The sequence below is a fragment of the Carettochelys insculpta genome, chromosome 30 (genome assembly GCF_033958435.1).
Source record: "Carettochelys insculpta isolate YL-2023 chromosome 30, ASM3395843v1, whole genome shotgun sequence".
Taxonomy (NCBI): domain Eukaryota; kingdom Metazoa; phylum Chordata; order Testudines; family Carettochelyidae; genus Carettochelys; species Carettochelys insculpta.
Window position 1 is genome coordinate 12,736,871 of NC_134166.1, and position 10,038 is coordinate 12,746,908.

Consider the following 10,038-nt stretch of genomic DNA (forward strand, 5'->3'; position numbering starts at 1 on the left):
TCTCCACTAGGGGCACATTCCATAGGAAGATCTGATCTGTTGGTGGGGGATGGAAAGAAATGAAATATCAACCCAGATGGCAAAAAAGAGCTGGATGAGGCTCACCCATCTTCCCCTAGTTTCCCTTCTTGTGTGTTGCCCCAATAATAGAGAAGTGGGAAAAAAAACCCTTAGAAGCTTAATAAAAGAGAAACGAATACATCTAATGTCCTATCTGTCCTCCACTACTGCCGTATCTTGGCACCTCCCGAGCTTTACCACATTTGTTGCCACAACTCCTTGGTGAGTCAGGGCAGGGCTATGATCCCCACTGTACAGATGGGGAAACTGAGGCACAAAGCAGCTGTGTGGCTGGGCCCAGATGCTACAGGGAAGCAGTAGCAGAGCAGAGCTGAGAAGCTGTGTCTTCCTAGCACCAGCTGAGCACCCAAATTGCCAAGCCGTCCGTCTTCACTGAGTGCCCCATTCCACCCTGTAGCTTTCCCCAATAACAGACTGATGCCCTTGCCTCGCCCATAATCTCAATAGGAACAGAGCAACCCCCTCACATCAACCAATTGTCCCCTAAAACTGAGAGAAGCTGCCCGGTTCCCCCCATTCCCCGCAATAACAGAGTGATGCCCTGGCAACCCCAAATCATCCCCTTAACCTCAAGCCGTCTCTCTAAGTGGCTCCCCAAACTACAGTTATCACCTTTGCACCCAGCTGGCATGATTCCCCCGGCTAGACAGCCCAACAACAGACCAACCTTGCTTCATCTGTAGCTCCTGGAGCTGGGAGGACATCCAGGCGAGGAAGAGGCTTTGGCGGTTGTGTGTCAGGATCCTCCAGGATGAGCTACTTTATATGCCAGGGTGGTAGGGTTGTCCCTGTGAGTCAACTTCATTGCCATATGTGGGGAGCTGCCCTGCTTACCTGCAGGAAGACACCTCCCTCCACCCTCACACTCCAGGTTTCAATCAGTTGAATTCTGATAATTGTGGGAACAAGGCAAACCAGACTTGGTTTCAGGCTGTGTCCTGGCCAGAGCAACTCCCTGGACCTCTCACTCTGTGGTCATAAGGACCAGAGGATAGAGAAGCAGGTGGAGATATAAAGACGGGGGCAGGCTCAGGAGGAGAAGATCTAGAGGGCTTAGCTGCGCGTGAAATGCTCCAGAGATGAATTTGCTCCTTTGACACTATGTTTCCACCTCCCCAAACAGCCAGAACTAGGTAGATGGGAGAATTCTTCCAACAGCCTAGAGCAGTTGACACCAGGGTTTAGGTTGGCTTCACTTCATCCCTTGGGGCACAGGGGGAAATTCTTCACCCATCCCAGAACCATATAGGTGGGCCATCCTAATTTTTTAGTGTAGTCTCTGCCTGCACCGTACGTAACAAAAAGAGCTAGACCCATTTCACAGATCAGAAAGAAGATCAAGCAGTGGATTGATCCCTCTGTGGGCATATCTTTGTGGGGAGAGGATCCCAGGTACTGACAGATTGGTAAACGACAGAGAAAAGAACCACTGGCTGGAAATTAAAGACAGACACGTTCAGTTGGAAACATGGTGCTGATTTTTCACAGTGCGGGTTGGTTAGCCATTCCCTGATAGATTCACCGAGGTTTGATGGCTTCGTTGTAGACTGGATGCGCCTCTGGGAAAATACCAAATAAGGATTGGACCCAATGCTGGGGAACTGGGTGAATTTCTCTGACTTGTCCCATACACAAGACAAAAAAGCAGTTATAGAGAACTTTAAAGACTAACAAAAATAATGTATTAATTGATCTTAGATGACCTCAAAGTCCCATCTGGCCTTAGAATCTGTGATTAGTGCTTACACTGGAATGAAAGAACCACAGTACGGCCGTGGCTTGCTCAGCTCAGCTGACTCGGGGTTACATGACTTAGGCTGTGGGAATAAAAATAGCGATGTAGGTGATGCAGCTCAGGCTGGAGTCAGGGACGGAACACCCCACAAGTGGGCAGGGTCTCAAAGCCAGGGCTTCAGCCCATTTGGGAATATTACACTGTTATTTTTACCCCAACAGCACAAGCTATGCGTGCTTGTTCAGTGATCTTGGCTCTGACCCTCAGTGCCGCTAGCTTTGACTCTCAGTGCGGAGACACCCAATTGCACTGTGAGTTCAAACCCCATAAAGGGACTTGACTCTCTTCATGCAAAATGTAACTGAACTGTGGCATTCACTGCTGCAGGAAGCTTTTGACACTAAACCACAACAATATTCAAGAAGAGAGTAGAAAAACCAGAACTGCCAGACTTTGGAATTGCAAACACATTAACGGCTGGGCCTAATGAACTAATTATTAGAGAGCAGGTAGAAGGTGTGTGTGTGTTTGGAGTTGGAGCAGATCACCTCCCATCAGCCACTGCAGTGATGAGCTTCTAGAGGGGGTAGCTTGCTAAAAATGAGCATTGCATTCTGTTTATTTGCTTTTGGGTTTTCGTCTGTTCCCTCTAGGTCCTTATCCAGCCCCCACAACCAGGAGATGTGGGCGTTTCACATTCTTTAATGTACTTTTTCTTGTGCACCCTGAGATGGTACTCCCTTTGCTAGGGCGAGTGTGAAAAATTGGGACACTTTTTTTTTTTTGTTGGTGGGAGAGAGGGTATATATGCATGTATAACACAAAGCCCATAAGATTGGAACAACCAATAATATTGGGATGCCCAGTAACTCTGGGGTGGGGGGGGGGCAGGGAATGATCTCTCCATCCTAGAAGGCTCAAGGTTTTGAAGTTTTCCCACTTAGAACATCTTGACACCACACACACACACTAGAAGATTTACCTAGAGGGCTGGGACTGTTGGGGGGGACTCCGGGCAGGGGGTGGGGTGCAAGAGTCAGAGCAGAAGGGAGGCTCAGGGCACAGGTTTGGAAGAGGGGGGGGGCTCAGGGCAGGGGGTAGAGGAAGCAGGAGTCAAGGAAGGGGCTGGGAGTTCAGGGCAGGGGGCTGGGGGATCTCGGGGGTTCGCTGGGGCTGCCTGTGGTGGTGAGGGGAGTGCTGCTCTGGCTGAGGCAGGTCCCCAGGGTGCCCAGGGCCTCACTGCTTGGATGGCACCAGCTCTCTGGAGCTGCTCCTGGCAGTGAGGGTGACACTGCTCCGGGGGCCGTGGCTCTTCAGGGCCACTAGGGAGTGCACTGCCCAGCTGGCAGCAGCTCCCTGGGGTCTCCTGTCACAGTGGGGCAGTACTGCCTGGCCAACGGTGGCTCCCTGGGGAGGCCACCCACCACCTTCACCCCAGGGTCAGCCAGGGACACCAAGGCCCTGCAGCCTGGCCAGTGGCTACTGCCTGGGGCTGGCGCATTTGCTGCTCCCTGGGGCTACGTCTACACGTGCAGCCAACATCGAAATAGTCTATTTCGATGAATAACGTCTACACGTCCTCCAGGGCCGGCAACGTCGATGTTCAACTTCGACGTTGCTCAGCCCAACATCGAAATAGGTGCAGCGAGGGAACGTCTACACGTCAAAGTAGCACACATCGAAATAGGGATGCCAGGCACAGCTGCAGACAGGGTCACAGGGCGGACTCAACAGCCAGCCGCTCCCTTAAAGGGCCCCTCCCAGACACAGTTGCACTAAACAACACAAGATCCACAGAGCTGACAACTGGTTGCAGACCCTGTGCCTGCAGCATAGATCCCCAGCTGTTGCAGAAGCAGCCAGAAGCCCTGGGCTAAGGGCTGCTGCCCACGGTGACCATAGAGCCCCGCAGGGGCTGGAGAGAGAGCATCTCTCAACCCCCCAGCTGATGGCCGCCATGGAGGACCCAGCAATTTCGACGTTGCGGGACGCGGATCGTCTACACGGTCCCTACTTCGAACGTCGAAGTAGGGCGCTATTCCTATCTCCTCATGAGGTTAGCGACTTCGACGTCTCGCCGCCTAACGTCGAAGTTAACTTCGAAATAGCGCCCGACGCGTGTAGACGCGACGGGCGCTATTTCGAAGTTGGTGCCGCTACTTCGAAGTAGCGTGCACGTGTAGACGCAGCTTGGGTGTCCCTGTGAGTACCATCCCTCCCTTTCCATTCGATAAGAAACAATCCCATTGCAGGCGCATCCCCTTGTCCTGGCACAACCACCCCCTGCCCTTGCTTTGGGTTGTGATAAGAGGAACCTGCAGACCCAGTTTGGTGGTCCTAGCTGCTACCTTTTAGAAGGAGGCCTCAAACAAGCAGACCCGCAGATGAACACACAGCCAGACAGATGCACAACCTCTTACAAACATGTACAGGTTGAACCTCTCTCATCCAGTACCCTCAGGACCTGACCTGTGCCAAAGAAGAGAATTTGCCGACCCATGGGAGGTCAATATTATCTACCAGCATTACCAATGCTCCTACTGCTCTGAGAAAACATTGAGCGATAAATGGCAGCTAAAGAACAGCACAAAACACTGGGAGCTAGGACTGGTGTCTGCAAACAAACTTTATGGGCCCACCGGAAACTTGGCCACATGCATGATAAGTGGGCATCCAGCTAACTAAAATCACGCCAGATTATGGAGGTTGCTGGACAAGAAAGCGCCTGATCAAAGAGATTCAACGTGTAGTAGATATTTAGTCACAAAAAGTCATGCTGGGATGTTTTGACAATATCCCAACTACTTTTCCTCCCAGCTTTTCAGCACTGGGAGCTTCATCCAAATAGATCCTGGCCCCAGAACCATTCTGGGTTCTATGCCTGGGCATTGGAACAACAAAAAAAAAAAAAAATTCCAGCCACTACAAGTTGTACTAATAAAAAAACAAAGGCAGCAAAAGAGCAAAACTGCTTTGTTGAAGGTCACATCAAGATCTGGGAGGTGGAGCAGGAATTGAACTAAGGTCTCCCAGTCCTGGAATGTTGCACAGCATTGAATTATCCCTCCTCTGGGCTTTTAAGGGGAATGAAGGTCACCTCTTTTCAAACCTTTCTTTGGGATCACAAGGACTTGTTTTGATTTTGGGCCAGTCACAGGACACAAGCTGCTGGGACTTGGAGACCATCACCAGGAGAACTAACTTGTGAACATCTGTCATACCCAGAAGGGCTGGGTGGAGCCTGCTGTGAACTGCACCCAGCAGGCACACTTAGCAATTCCTCACTGGTATGCTGAGCTATAATGACAGCGCCATGTTGGTCTCAGTGTGAGGAAGGAGCTGTTCTGACTGGTGCTGAGCCAACTCCCCTGTTGATAGTGTTGTGGGCTGGTAAAGGGAAGGGTTGGGTTGCTTCTGCCTTTGAGTGCCCTGCATAGAGCTGCAGACCTAGAAAACCACAACTGGTAGCATCAGCATGACGTTCTGCAGCAGCCATTCAAGGGACGCAGTGGGGCCAAGTCACCAAACTGGCTTCAAGACTGAGCTTGCTAAGGAGGGGAAGGTATGACAAGACTGCCAGGAACAGCGTGAACCAGACCTGCAGCTGCTGGGAGCAAATATCTCAGGCAGCTGGTGGTGCGACTTTAGACGGGGAGGGCTCTGAGTTATTAGAGGTTGAACCTCTCTTGTCCAATGCTTCAGGACCTGGCTGGTGCTGGATGAAAGAATTTGCTAGATGGCAGAAGGTCAATATTGTTTAGCACATTGCCAACACTTCTACTGCTTACTGGACTATGGGAGGTCAATATTGTCTACTTCCACTGCTTCCAGGGCTCTTAGGAGACATTTAGGGGTAAATTCCAGTTAAATAACAGCAGAGAACACGGAGAGCCAGGACTGGCAGCTGCAAACTTTATGGGACCTTGGGATATTTGGCCACACTCATGATAAGTTGTCGTCCAGCTAACTAAAATCGTGCCCGATTAGGAATGTTGCTGGAAAAGAGAGTTCCAGATTAGAGAGGTTTGACCCGTACAGAACTCTCTTTCCTGGGTGCCTGCCCAGTGGGTCTCACCCACATGCTCAATGTCTAACTGATCGTTACATTTGGAATTACGAAGGAATCTCCCTGCCTCCTCCTTCCCCCTGAATCAGATTGGGAGAGACCCTGGGACATTTTCACCTCCCTCTGTAGCATGGAGGTCACTTCCAGGCTTCAATTAGTGTATGTGATGGATTTTCTGTAACTCAGTCATGATCTGAGGACTTCAGTAACTTGGCCAGAGATTTTGAGTTTATATTGGGAGTAGGTAGATGAAGTTTTGGGGCCTGTGACGTGCAGGAGGTCAGACGAGGTGGCCATGCTGGTCCTTTCTGGGTTTAAAGTTTACAAGTCTGTGACCCAACAGTGACGCGAGAGTTATATGTCTTGCTCCTTATCAAGTTGCCTCCCCTGTTTATTGTGTAGTGCCCTGTAAACTAAACCCCGGCTAACCACAGTGTCCAGAGCGAACAAAAAGCCTCTTCTCCTTTTTAAAGCTGATCCCTGCTCTGCAACTCTAAAGCTGCGTCTACACGTGAACGCTACTTCGATGTAGCGGCACCAACTTTGAAATAGCGCCCGTCGCGTCTACACGCGTCGGGCGCTATTTCGAAGTTAACTTCGACGTTAGGCGGCGAGACGTCGAAGTCGCTAACCTCATGAGGAGATAGGAATAGCGCCCTACTTCGACGTTCAACGTCGAAGTAGGGACCGTGTAGACGATCCGCGTCCCGCAACGTCGAAATTGCTGGGTCCTCCATGGCGGCCATCAGCTGGGGGGTTGAGAGATGCTCTCTCTCCAGCCCCTGCGGGGCTCTATGGTCACCGTGGGCAGCAGCCCTTAGCCCAGGGCTTCTGGCTGCTTCTGCGGCAGCTGGGGATCTATGCTGCAGGCACAGGGTCTGCAACCAGTTGTCAGCTCTGTGGATCTTGTGTTGTTTAGTGCAACTGTGTCTGGGAGGGGCCCTTTAAGGGAGCGGCTGGCTGTTGAGTCCGCCCTGTGACCCTGTCTGCAGCTGTGCCTGGCATCCCTATTTCGATGTGTGCTACTTTGACGTGTAGACGTTCCCTCGCTGCACCTATTTCGATGTTGGGCTGAGCAACGTCGAAGTTGAACATCGACGTTGCCGGCCCTGGGGGACGTGTAGACGTTATTCATCGAAATAGACTATTTCGATGCCGCAACATCGAAATAAGCTATTTCGATGTTGGCTGCACGTGTAGACGTAGCCTAAGTGAAGAAGGTTGGAGCCTGCAAGAGACCTTAAAAATACCTTGCCTCTCTAGGCTTCTGCTTGAAAACTTCCCAAGGTCACAGACTCCCTGACTCACAGATAGAATGCTTCTGCAGTGTAGTTATCACATTTGTCTGACATGTAAAAGTTCCCTGGTTCATAACCAGGCATATCTTGACCTGGATGAGGGGCGAATTGCATCCTCAGTAAATTTGTGGATGACACTAAGCTGCGAAGATAGGTAGGGTCGGGATAGGGTCCAGAGTGACCCCGACACCTGGAGGATGGGGCCAAAAGTAATCTGATGAGGTTCAACAAGAAGTGAAGAGTCCTGCACTTAGGATGGAAAAATCCCAAGCATGGTTACAGGCTGGGGGCCAACTGGTTAAGTAGCAGTGCAGCAGAAAAGGACATCGGGATTATTGAGGATGAGAGGTTGGATACAAGGCAACGGTGCGCCCTTGTAGCCAAGAAGGCTAATGGCATATTGGGGTGCATTAGGAAGAGCATTTCCAGCAGATTTAGGGAGGTTATTATTCCCCTCTATTCAGTGCAGGTGAGGCCACATCTGCAGTATGGCATCCAATTCTCAGCCCCTCAGTATAGACAGGATGTGGATGCACTGGAGAGGGTTCAACAGAGGGCAACAAAAATGATTACAGGGCTGGAGCACGTGACCTATGAGGAGAGACTGAGGGATCTGGGCTTATTGGGTTTGCAGAAGTGAAGAGTGAGGGGCGATTTGAGAGCAGCCTTCAACTTCCTGAAGGGGGCTCTAAAGAGGATGGGGAGAGGCTGTTCTCAGAAGATGGAACAATGTTCTGAAGTTACAGATGGGGAGGTGCAGGTTGGATATCAGGAAAAACTATTTCCGCAGGAGGGTGGTGAAGCACTGAAGTGCAATACCGAGACCGGTGGTGGAATCTCCATCCTCAGAAGCTTTTAAGTCCTGGCTTGACAAAGAGGTGTCTAGCCCTGGTCTCTGCCCCTGGCTGGGTTTGGGCAGGGGGCTGGACTTGACGATCTCCTGAGGTCCCTTCCAGCCCTGGGATTCTATGATTCTATGACCCTGGGAGGTAGCTGCCCCCACCCAAGTGAAAAAAACAACCCTCTTTTTAAAACCCAAGAAGAAACACTTGGAATGTCTCCCTGTGAGGTAACCCCAAGCTCTTACTCCTTCATTGGGCGAGAGCTTGAAAACAAAGAGGAAGAAATTAAGCGGCAATCTAATAGATGATCTTTCAGTCTCAGGCATGGATAAACACACACCCTGCTCTAGGACACAGGAATCAAATCATTGCCTTTAAACAAAAAAAGGTGATGTATTAACAAAAACAGAAGATAAAGTACACAAAGCAGGTGATAAAGCATAGTTGGTTGCTAGGCAATACAGAGCAACGGAAAAAAAGGTAGATACAAGCACAGAGGATCACTCCCCTGGCACTCTGCTTACACATCTGCATGCCCGGATCTCCTTGAGGCCTGGATATTTACTGGACTCATTAAGCCTGCTCAGGATTAAACACCTCTGTCTCTCTGCTCCAGCCACACAAAAGAAGGATCCCTTAGCAGGCAACCGCTTTAATTCATAAAATCTCCCTCTCTCCCATCGGCTCAGCTGGCTGCTGGCCCACGGAGAACCTGCTCTCTCTGGTGGTTTCTACGTAGGCCACTTCCTTTGGAAGTGGCAGGCTAATCCATGGAGCGAAAGATGCTGAGGAGGCACGGATGCAAATTCCCCGCCCCTCATTAGCATAACATCATGTGATTTGGAGTCTGAGCCCTGAGCCCTGGGCCACCACTCCGTGAGCGGCTCTGAGGCAGTGGGGGGAGGGGCAAAGCTGACTGCCCTAAGCCCCGCCCCTTCTGTCCCTGGCCCTGCCCCTTCCAGGCGCTGCTGTCCACCCTCTTGGCCTGCGTGTTACGCTCCTGTTCCCTGCACGCTGCCCTGTCCTCATTCTCGGTGCACGTGCTCTCTACCAGTATAAACTGCCGCGCACTGAGCTGGGCCCCAGCACTCTCAGAGGAATGCATCAGCTCACGCAACGCATCCTCTCTAGTTCTCTTTTCCCACCTTCTACTCTGCGATGGTTTCTGTGCCGGTCTGGCGGATGCGCCCACACACAAGGCTCCGGCTGCGAGAACACAACGGCTGACAGAACACACGCTGTTGCAAACGCAAGCTTATCTCTTGCTCTGAGACACGTCAGCAGCAAATCCATCACCGGAGGTGCTTTCTAAAAGAAGCACTTACCGGCCCGGCACAGCACGAGGCGGAGAGCCAAGCACTGCAGAAATCAATTTGTAGACAGGCGAGGGAAGCCCCCAAGGCAGGCAGGAAAACCTTTTGAGACTGCTTTTCAAGCAGCTGGGATTAACACAGAGGTGAAAATCAGCAGGTGAGCAAAAGCCAGGAGGGAGCTTTCAAAGAGCTGGCCAGGATCCGGATTGCGATAGGACAGCACCTGTAAGAAATGCACGTTACATTCACTCTGGGATTAATGATTTCAACCTGCGGCCCCCGTTTCCCATAGCAACCTGGATGGGCGAATGTAGACAAGCACCAGTCGCCATCTCCAGTGTTTGCTAACCAGTCTCAGACGCGTAACCCTGTTAGTCTGTAGCGTCACACATGCGCGCATGCGCACACACACACACAAAACAAGTATCAAAGGGGTAGCTCTATCTCTAAGATGCCACACAAAACAGGCAGCCCTGTGGCACTTTAAAAACTAACCATTTCATTTATTTGGTGATGAGCTTTTGTGGGTAAGACCCGCTTCATCAGATTGGGACCCTGGGCACGCACCCCACTCGCCATGGGGCCCTGCCCCGCTCCTTCTCTCCACCCAGATCGCATCCCCAGCCAGGCTGGAAACCTGAGCTGGGCCATTGTACGAGTTGCCCAGGCAATCTGGACCACTACAGGGAGACCTGGACCTGTT